This window comes from Myotis lucifugus, unplaced genomic scaffold, assembly GCF_000147115.1.
Source record: "Myotis lucifugus unplaced genomic scaffold, Myoluc2.0 scaffold_63, whole genome shotgun sequence".
Taxonomy (NCBI): Eukaryota; Metazoa; Chordata; class Mammalia; order Chiroptera; family Vespertilionidae; genus Myotis; species Myotis lucifugus.
Genome location: NW_005871111.1, coordinates 2,046,115 through 2,057,752, shown reverse-complemented (window position 1 = coordinate 2,057,752; position 11,638 = coordinate 2,046,115). Strand labels below are relative to the sequence as shown.

The window sequence follows — 11,638 nt, the reverse complement described above, 5'->3', positions numbered from 1 at the left end:
TTAAGTTTCCCTTTCTTTTTTATATTGCTTCAAAACAAACCTGCTTTTACAAGCCTCCTGCCGCTCCAAAGGGCTCTTTGTTCGGCACAGAGAAGATTTCTTGCTGCTCAGATTTTCCCTGTTTAAGCAAACACTGGGGGCTTTCAGCGGCTACCCAAGTATCACTTTAAAACCCCAAAGGCAGTTTGAAAGGCCTCCAAAAAAGCATGACATTCAATCAAAGTTCAGTAAGGAAAGTTTTAATGGATAAACTTAGTAAATTAGAAAGCACGGCGGCAGGGTGATTAACGCTCATCTGTGCATTAGTGTTGAAATTAATTAAAACGGTTAAGCCATAGGAGGCTGGCTACCTCGTCAGGACCTGGCTCTGCCCTCAGAGTCAGGCTGGATCCAGGAGTGATTCATCTTACACAGATGAGAGGGGGATAGGAAGAAAAGAACAGTCAGGACAAATGTGTTTTCGATGGTGCTTAGCAGCAGGGAGACCATTGAGACTTCAGAGCAATGCTACTGGAGTGTGACATCATAATACGGTATGTACATGTGGAGTGGAGTGAAAAGGACTTTGCACATATAGGCCCTCCCCCCTTCTTTTGCATTGGATGCCGTGTATATTAATTTCTCTGCCAGGCAGAATGCTGCAGTCTGCTCTCTTCAAGACCACTCTCACATTAGCTCTGTTTCCTTACCTCTTTTTAAACCTGCTTGCCACCATTGATGTTCATCCCTGGGAGTCCCCCCACAGCGCCGTGAAAAGGTGGTGCCCTGGTGGATTTCTCTAAGATCAACTCCATAGAATGTATGAAAATATAATTGCCTCAAACAGACTCTCAGACACACAACAATGGGTTTATTGTCAAATTCCCTTGGCAATGTGCAGAGCAGAAACCATCTTCTCAAGAAACCCCAAATATTCCATTCCCATTAGGTTTTTAAATATCTCATAAGCTCAATTTCTTTCCAGAACTATGGGTCTGTGGATCTTCTTATAGAAACCCATTACCATGTGGCTGTTTAACAAATCCATGCCTGCTTAAAATTACAAATGACAGCCTATTTCATAAAGAGAAAAGTCCTCTTTGTCAGGAAAACATTATCAGTGGGTTCTCCTCAGATAACAAATGGGCTTGAGTCAGGCCCGGCACCATAACTGTTTCCAAAATAGAGTAGCAATGGACTGCCATTTCTAGTTCAGGGGTCATTGCAGAAATGAGTGACTACCTCCGAGTCTAAATTATCCAGAGAAAATTATCATGATTTGCTAGGGATCTACATTCATAACTTGTCTGTCTTCCTTATTTTTTGCTCTAAAGATTTCTTGTCAGACACAATGTCAGAGGTCACTGTCAGAGTGTCCCTTTGGTACCCATTAACTATAACCAGCAAACTTGTTCACTATTGATCCACTATGTCTAAGTATCTATTATGGTGGATATAAAAGGTGGCTTCACATTTTTCTAAACAGATAATTCATAAAGGCCAAGGGGTCATGGCTTGTGATAAATTATTCTCTCACTGTAACTGTGACTGAATGGGAAGAGAGAGAGGGGGGAAGAGAAGGGGGTGCCAAGAGTCACCAGCGTTAGAGTAGAGAGGTAGAACGTTGTGTGTCAATTGGACACATTAACATCCATATAAATAATAAAAGGCATTAATAATATTTGCTCACGACCTCATTATCGATTCATTCCATTCAGCAGCAGGGCTCCTAGAGCGAATGAAGACAGGGTTGATTTTTTACCACCGAAGTTCAGTTGAGGTTGAACTCTAAAATGGAAGTCAACGAAAGACAGTAAAATATGTTCCGGCAGCCATATATCGGGTCCTGGGATTGATACATTTTGCAGGTAATGTATCTTCTGGGGGCAAAGCAAGGGTCTGCAGAAACAGAAGCCTCAAATAGGAAGTGTTAGAATCTGCTGGGCCCAGTTCCTGTGGGATTATTTGGTTCCTCATATTCTGTGACCTCTGCTGATTCAAGTTGCACTTGCAGCAATTCACTGCAGAGGCCATTGCGGATGTTCCCCACGTTCCCACCCTAAAGTCAAACGTCTCATTAGGAGGATCTAATGAGTGGGCTTTGCTCACAAGTTATCTGACACCGGGCTCATTTAATGCTGTTTATGGTCTTCTATCCACTGGAGAACCCAGAGAAGGTATGCTTTCTCAAGACGACAGTTTGGAGGAAAGTAAATTGAGATGAATCATGGTGAGATGAGATAGTTAAAATGTCATGCTCCATAAGTTTGAATGCATCCTTCAAGTTCTGAACAGTAAAATGCAACTGCAACAAGGGAAACAAAGAAAAAGCAGAGAACTAACAATACAAATCCTTCTTTGACAAGGTTGCTTCATGCGGGAAACAAACACCTTTCAGGGCCATCCCTGAGTGCACACCCAGTGCACGCGCATATGCACACACACACACACACACACACACACAAACACATCACACATCACACACCCTCCTGGTTTTACTTTCCTTTTACTATTCTACCTATTATGGCAGAGGGGAGGACACATCAAAATTGCAAGGTTTCAAACAATAAACCACTAGCTTTACTTCTGTTTACAAATGTTAGTTGAGGGACTGTCCCTACCTGACTGGGTGAATTCCAAATGGTCCCCAGTAAATGTGGGAGCTGGCAATGGCGGGTCCGAGCATCAGAATAGGCCCTTTAGGAGATGATGGAAGGCTCGGAGGTGGGCATGGGCGGATGTGGGAGCTGTGGAATTGCTTCGTTGATTTCTCCTTACAGAGCCCCATTCATTTCAAGTATCTACTAACTATAACTCTGAGTTAAAACATCCTAAGAGAAACCCAAGAATGACCTATTTCCTGGAAGCGATCAATCTACGTTAACAGTCTGACCCTGGGAATAGCTTTCCTTCTTTATGTGAAACCCCAGTTATTGGGACAACCACTGTGTTGAGGGAATTTCTCTCCAATATCTGTAGTTCTTAACCTTTTTGTGAATCAAGAACCCTTTTGAGCATATAACAAAAACTATGATCCCTCTCCAGAGAAAAATGTTCACACATTTTGCATTTATTTTAGGTATTCATAGCATCCCTGAGGTTGGCGCAGGTTAAGAACCTGTATTCTAAAATAGGGTGCTTTAAAAAAACCAGATGAACACTGATAGAATCTGCCCTTCATTCTTCAATTCAGTAAAGAAAAAAAAATGAAGCTTAGAGATGAGCCAGCCACTGTAACCTTCAGAATCCAAATAATACTGTCCTTAATAATAATCATATTCAAGTGTCATGCTTGGTGTTCTCTATGGACATCTCTATTCTTCATAATCATTTTTATTTTTATTTAATGTTTGGAGATGTTGTAAAGAGTGACTACTGTTTCAAAATGTGACCTCTGTGAGGTTTAAAACCTACTGAATCAGATGAGATATGAAAGCGTTCAACATAATGTATGACTTAAAGCTCTGTTTTTAAAACTTTAATAGGAAATGTCTGACTCTTAGATCACCATTTCTAAAGCCTGGCAGACAGAAACTATCTTTTTAAAACATCTAATTTATATACCAAACAGAGATCCAGCAAGTAGATATAATGCCTTTCCCCTTTACCTCATGCAAACCTGAACCTTTAATTTGTTTTGAATAAACCCCAGCTCTGGCAATATTTTAACAATTATAACTCATCTCATTCTCCCCCCCCCCCAAATTTTTTTAGATGTTGTGCTAGACAGTGGGATATTGAGATAAACAAATCATGGCTGTTGTCCTCGGGAGGTTTACAGTCTTATGAGGGGACAGATGCATGTACACACCCAAATGACCACTGCAGTGCTTGACAGCATCCTTCCTCCTGGCAAAACTCCATTCTCACTCAGGTACCCACCCTCCTCTACATAAGCTATGTGAGTTAGGGGAAGCTGACCTATACTGGGCTAAACCAATCATGGGAATCCTACACACACCCTTGTCCGTGATTGGTTGGGGCATCCTGACTTCAGCCAATTATTATCCCACATTCCCTTGGTGATGGTAAGTGGTCCAAGGATGGGCATGCAACCTAAATTGACCTCATCATACCAAAGGGAAGAACAACTAGAAGGAAGGTTCTCTCTCTTTCCCTCTTAGTGTATTGTCCCAATTGTTGTTAGGGAAGTTAGCCTGAGGACAAAGCTGACATCTGGGAGGGCAGATCTGATAAAATTACAGAGAACTGAAGTAGAAAGCCTGATAGAGCCACCTGAAACCCACTATACCTCAAAATGACATTCATGTGGTATAAATTTATTATTTCCTTTTTGTGTATTCTCATTTGAGTAGGAATTTATGTCCTATGCAACCCCAAACTTCCTGTCACCCATATTAGTCCAGCCCATGGTGATAGTCCCCCTGGTAAGCTATGCAACTCTTCAGAGTAGAGAGGATGGACACAACCATGCTAATGGGAACTTTCCAGATGAGGGGACGCTGGAGCTGAGTTTTGATGGTTGAATAGGAGTTAGCTGGGCAGATATGGAAGGGCATGGAATTCTAAAGAGAAGAACAAGTGAACAGAGGTGTGTTGGTGCTTTCCAGAATGTTGGGAGAGTTGCATGGGGAGGATGGTTTGGTAGATGAGCCAGAGGAGGAAGGCCAGGGCCAGATTATGAAGGGTCTTGCACTCCAAATGAATGTGAACTTTCAATAGAAGGTAACTGGGATGCATTGGAGGGTGTTAAGCTCTGAAGTAGCATGATTGGTTTTGCATTGTAGACACATTGCTTAGTGGCCAGTGTGGATGGTGAATGGAGAGGACAGTTCTGGACATGGGGAGATCGGTTCAAACGTCTCCATTTTGCTGAAGCTCTCAGTCATCCTTGCCTGACCAGAGGTAATATGTGTCCTTTCTGGGTGTACAGGGAAGGTATTTATGAAGAGTGGTACAGAGCAGTCACTATTGATTGAAATCTACAGCAAGCTTCAGGTCAGCGAACATTTGCTGAGTGCTTGTGACACTTAGAACACTGCATGGCATCATGAAAGAGCCCTTACTTGCTGTGTGACCTTAAGCAAGCCTCTTAACCTCTCTGAGATTCTACTTTCTTGTCTATAAGTGCTGATCCCACCCCCACCTTGCACTATGTAAGTGAGTAAAATAACACTTCTGAGCATTTAGCACAGGGCCCACCAGATCACAGACACGAATGACTCGCTGGCTGACTGAGTGACTGGATGACATACATGAATAATTTTCCCTACTTATATTAAATATGTGGTTCTAGATTTGAAAATGGCAGGCTCAGTACTTTGGGAGCTGTTACCACTGGATGAACAAGTTATCTCCACTACCTTCTGAGGTAAGTTTAATTCCTGCGGAATATTTTTTTAAAATGAGGGCAGATCTTCCCACAGGGATTGCAGAAGCTTCTGCTCAGTCATTAATTAAAACAACATGATTCAGAGCCCTACGGATGTGTAACTCTCCATTCTGGGGGCTCGAAAGGAAGCGATGCTATAAATTGCTTTGGAATACATTGATTTGGGGGTTTTCATGTGACACCCACAAAGGGCTTGAGAGACTAGGCTTTGGCCAGAGTGCCAAGGTTGTTCTTCAGCTGCTTTGTACAACCTACAGGTAGGACCGCTAAGAAAGGTCTGTCCCTTCCTTTCCATGAGCCAGATCTTTGGGTCCATCAAGCTGACTGAGCCTATTCCAAAGAGGAAGGCAGCAGGAAAGGCTGGGATGGGGCAGTGGGAAGCCAGTGCCAACCGGCTGATGCTTTCACTTCACTGGAAAACTTGGAGATACAACGGGCAGTGGTTGAGAGCTTTGCCATCAGAGGCATCTGGGTTTGAGTTCGGAATTGCTCACTTACTAGCTGTGTGACTTTGGGCAAGTAGCCTAACCTCTCTGAACTATAACGTTTTTCAATTGTAGAAATGGAATATTCCTACTCCAATCCTATGAAGCGGGAGGACACCAACTCCTACCATTGTTATGAGGATTAAATAAAACAAATGAAAAGCATGTGTTTTACCTAAAAAGCAAAGTACTCAGGATAATATATAACCTATGGTGAATAAAAACAAACTATTATTATTTATAATGGACATCTGTAATGTTAGGTCTGTCAATCAAATATGTGTCCTTCCTATCAGCACCCTGATTTCCTTTTGGGGAATTACTTTGCTGATGAGGTGTCATCTTGGTGCCCTCTAGTGTGCTAATTGTCTACCTTAGAAGCTTGAAGGACTCCCAGGAGGCTCTGCCCACCCAATCTTTCCTTTCATCACCGTGTACAGACATGAGGTGACCTTGTGACCTGAGCTCAGTCAATCAGAATTTCTCTCCTGGGAGTTGGAATCAGGCAGAGTGAAGCAAAGGTAATAAAAGCAGTAGGATGGTGCATAAAGAAGACAGCCTTACCTTCTCTCTTGTTGGTGTCTCAAATCATTCCTATGAAGATTCCTTAAGTGGCCAGCTTCCATTTCAGTTGCTTACAACCAAAGAAGTGAAACATTATTACTTTCTCCCTTTAGGAAACAAGTGTTTCCCTTCATAGCCTGCCTCTCTTCTCCTTTTCATCCCAATGTCCTACATAGAATGTTCCCCAACACAGCCTACATTTTTATAGCTTCATGCATGTCTTCAAAATGTCCTTTCTGCTTGGATGCCCATATTCGACTCCCAACTGACCTCCGACAGACAAATTCTAACTCATTTTTCGAGCCCCAGCTCAAATGTTACTTTCGTTGGGCAGTCTTCAATGACTATTCTGACCCAGCTGTAGAAAAATATATAAGCTTTTATTGAAACATTTATGCACTTGCCATGTTGTATTATGGTTAGGTTATTTGCTGCCATCTAGATTGTCTGCTCTTTGGAAATGGTGGCCAAGCCTCATCTGTGTGTCTCTAGTACCTATGTGATCCAGAACAAGAACACAAAGCATTTTTGTTGAATGAGTGGTATATATCACACATATTTAAATTGCACAGTTTTGTGGACAAGGGTTTATATTTGGGACATGGTCACATAACTTCAGAACTGGAGGCCAATTCTACAGGCCACCCAGTTCTCCCAGTAGTGGTGAGCAAATCCATCCTGGTCTCAGTTATCTAAATTGGTAACTGGATTGTGCCAAAAATTTTAAGATCATCGGCTCAGCCTCTACTTTGAGAGTTACACACACACACACACACACACACACACACACCAGGAACTAAGTCTTATATGGTTCTGACCACACACCAAGCATCAAGCTAATATTAATGCATTTGATTCTCATAATATCCCAATGAAGCAGATGCTGCTATTCTTTCCCATTTCACAGGTGAGAAAACGGAGATTGAGTCGCCTGCCCACAGTTACATGACTAAGTGGGAGAGCTGAGTGTCCTGCCTAAGCTGTGTTCTTGCATACAATGTGCCCTCCTCTGGAGTCTCTGGGGTATGAGCAGACTCTCAGCTCATTCTATCAGCACTCAGCCCTGTTTCATGACTTGGGGGTTGGAAGCAGGCCATGTGTGGAGATCTGTCCACCTTGTAAGAAGCATTGACAATGAGTGCAAAGCACAGAAAAAAGGAGCTGAATTTTTATCTAAGCTACAGTAGGGAGTGATGAAGAGGGAGGGGAATACTTCTGTGGTATTTGAAAATACTGAGATACCCAGAGATAACCTTTGTGCCAGTAATAGTCTCATAATTAGCCTTGGCTAAATTCACCACGCTGGATTTGGTAGGCAATAGAGGGTAGTAGTTCAATACTTAGGTTTTCAAGTCAAAGAGTCCTGAATATGAGGCCTGGCTCTGCTGTCTGCTACTATGTGTATGACCCTGGGCAACTTACTTAACTGCTATGACTCAGTTTCCTCATCTGTACAATGGGGCATGATAGAAGTGTCCACATCATAGAATAGATATGGAACTTAAATGACATAATTACATGGAAATTACTTGGTATATCTGGCACCTGCTACAAGGTCATTCGGCTGTCTGGTCTAATTAGCATATTACACTTTTATTATTATGGATACTTTTTAGTGCAAAATCCCTGGTAGTTGTGGGAAGTTTAGTGACCAGTGCTACAATGAGGTGAGAAGAGAGTTTCCCATCCACTTTGCCAGGAAGAACATAGCCCTTACATATTAACAGGACTGAAGCCCACAGGCTACTGCATCCCACTGGATATGAGCACAAGATAGGATTTATGGTTTTCACATCATTATTAGTGCTGTTGGCTCCATAGGATTATTCTGTCTGAGCAAATCCAATGTCATTTTCACGATGTCCTTTCCTCCTTCAAATTTCCAATGGGAGGAAAGCCCTTCCATGATGAGTTTGGTAAAAAGGCTTATTTTAGCTTTTCCCAAATTGCTAATGGTATTTCTCATGGATCCTGAGCATTCCATTGGCTGTGACAGCAAGTGCCTGGATGAAGTTTGCAAAAACCTTGTTTCCATGGGGGAGAAATTTGGGCATGATTTGCCCAGAGTCCATTGGAGTGCATGTGCCCTGGGTCCCAGGACTGGGGGAGAAAGGGTTCCAACCCACCAGTCCATTGAAGCTTCCCACTTTGCAGATTTTGATCCAGATATTTAATGCCTTCAAATGCTTCCTGTAGAAACCAACTAACCCACTTCATCATACGACTCTCCATTAGCTGCAGAACACGCAAATGCGTAAAAATAATGTGCATTTGCATAATGTAAGAAATATATTACCTTAATGCATTGGTCTCAGCTTTTAATAACCACAATTTACACGGCTCACAAATGAGACCCATTCTCCACGAGATCTTGGGGTTGAAACTTGGGGTGGAAGTGAGTTTTACATAGAAAAATATTTCTGAATTCCAGGAGTCTCAAGCACGCTTAAAACATGTTGATAAGTCCTCTCCATGTAGGGCTTGATAAGATAAGTAAATAAATCTATTCCTGTCCTCTATCCTATTCGTGCTGAATGTTGGGACACGTGAATGATGCCCTAAATAACATTCTCAAAAGGCAAGGGCCACAGCATGTAGGGACCTCTTGGGACTGTGTGTAGGTGTTGTCACTCCGCCGCTGGCATCAGTATGAATTCCCACCACTGGGAGATGGAACAATTTGTAATGTAACAATTACTGAAAATATTGCCTTAAGTATGTACTCAGCAGGGGGCTGGTAACCCTAGGAACCAGCGGAAGGAACAGTACCGTGCCGTGTACAGTATCCTGAGGGACTCCGAAGCCATGCGCATGACTAAAGAGCACCACATCACATGTCTTCGGAAGCAGCCCCCTCTCCCCCTTTATGTTAAAAATGAAACTTTCTTTTCCACCGAGCTTTTGAGCTCCATTGAAGGGATGTGCTGTATAAAAACACAATCTCTAAAATGCAAGGACCCACGGTGTTCACCACTTTCACATTTCTGCAGATTCTAATTAGGAAACCATCCCCCTGGTCCTTCTCCTGAGCGTGCAAGAGAGATGAGGGGCCTTACAAAGCCGCATTTTGCCTAGGCCGGATGATTGTAAAACTCCCTACCCGCCACCCCCCACCAACCAAAAAACCCATCAGCTTATGTCCCAACCCCCCATCTCAGTTCACACGCTTTCATCTTGTTCTCAGGATCCACTAAAGTCAATAAGATGTCCACCCAGATAATGGGAACCCCACCAGCTCTCAGTTAGTGCCTTTTCATGCCAATTAAGCACGTTTTATACAGTCTTCCTAGAGGCATGCTGACTGCATTCGGAGACACCAATAAGACTCAGCCAACATCAGCCAAGCAAATGAAATGTATTTCATGCGAGTTTTCTCTCTGTCTTATTCTAACCACTTGGCAACAGTCTCAATTGAAAGCATTGATTCTGAAAGATATATATGGATATATATAAACGGATTAACCAGCTTTTTTTGCTGCTGATTACTTTACTAATAAAGATCTCGGAGTGCTTAATTCAAATTAATTCTTCCCTCCTTAATGAAAACCCAGCATTAAAATAGTCTTGACAGATGCATTTATTGCACAAACGTGTTTATCTATGCCATGCCAATTGAATATACAATCATAGCTGGTTGAGGTTATAATTGATAATGATTCTACAATTATTACTTTGGTTAGGTAAGTGCTATTCACCAGAGTTACTCTGATAGTCTAATAAGGATTTCACCTTTCAGAGGCTTAGAGGAGCCAGGGGGACATACAGGGATGTATGCAAGGCACATTCAGAACATTTGGCCACTTTTGAGTTAAGGAGCAAGATATTCTTACTTCCCTTCCCCCAATCTTCCATCCTTCTCTGCCTCAAGAAAAACAACAACAACAAAACAGAAAGAAAGGTTGCTGACTTTCCAGTGCAGTAAAAATGGAAAAGGGGACAAAAGATGTCAAATGTGAAGACCCAGGGATTAAACAAAATTGGGCTATTGATTAACCAGTGTGTTGGTAACCTGATGTTTGTGGCAGCTACACACCAAGGTCTCCCTCCCACCTCTTCAGAGTTTATGGGCCAATTTCTCCCAAGATGTGTGAGCTCGTTTTGCGGGTGGACTCCAGGGCTGCTGGCTGGCCAGGCCAGAGAGTGGCAGCGACTGGATGTCTGGAAACCCCAGTGGATTGTGAAATGAACGAGGCTCTCTGCGCCCCCGATCAGGCCCCTTTGAGCCCTGGGCTCCGGGAGCGAGCATCTCCCAGCTCCTAAAGAGCTGACATATATCCTGCCTTTAAGACAAGACTACAATTGCAAATCCGAGAATATAAATTACACTTTCATCTTTCTTTGGTTTTCTTTCTTTTGCTTCAGTTTTCATTCCAGGATAAACTTTCCTGTCAAAGGGACATTTCTGATGTGTCAAATTCCCCCCTGTAATGAACAGGTTGACAAATGTAGAAGGTGTGCAGGCGCTGGGTCTGCCGCAGCTGCCTGCAGCCAGAGGAAGCCGTGACTTTCACAAGGGTAACGAGGCTTTGAAAGATGGCGAAAATGTCGCCATCAACCTGCCCTTCTGCTACTTAGTAATTAGATAATTAGTCAGGCCCTAATTATGGGATCAGGGTGCAGGAAAACAATTAGCTGAAAGAATTGCTACATAAAACCGAAACTGAGATTCCTGAAAACAATATTTAATTTTACGATATTAATATTTGCAGCGATAATGTGAGTCCTTCGCTGATGCCCGCCGCGTGGACAGCCTTCCTCTGGGCATCTGAAAGGCAACTTGGATATCCCCATTCTGAGGGCTGGGTGCCCACATGGCCCACACACATGAGCCCTGTGACACTCTCCTCAGGTGCCCATGTGTGCCCAGGCAGGGAGTGGGTGGCCATTGACACTCATGCATGAGCCACAGACACTTCCCTACAAACTCCCACTTCCCCTCCCCAGCCCCCCCCCCCCACCTCCCCCCACGCTCGGGATGCAAAGAAAAATAGGGCCGGCTCATAAATTCTTCTTGCATATGGTAAAAGAGAGTAAACAGGTAAACAAGTTTTTAAATGCCTTCCTCCGACCTGGAATTATTAACACATTGTCTTGTTATCATGATTAAAATTAAATGATGTTCCAGGCTCTTTGACAAATGAATTTGGAATGGTTACAGTAATGGCATTACTTTAAATTATGAAACCGGGGAGGGAAAAAAAGAGAGACAAAGAGAGAAAATTGAGCCTAACAGCCTGATCCTTAACTATTATTTACC

The 11,638-nt window shown here is 42.9% G+C and overlaps 1 long non-coding RNA gene across 1 annotated transcript; it reads left to right on the top strand.

Moving 5' to 3' along the window:
- Positions 1–349: 349 nt before the first annotated feature.
- On the top strand, positions 350–10,717 carry LOC111826255. Its single transcript, XR_002829542.1, has 2 exons — positions 350–533; positions 10,407–10,717. It is a non-coding gene; the product is annotated as an uncharacterized LOC111826255 (long non-coding RNA).
- The last annotated feature ends 921 nt before the right edge of the window (positions 10,718–11,638 follow it).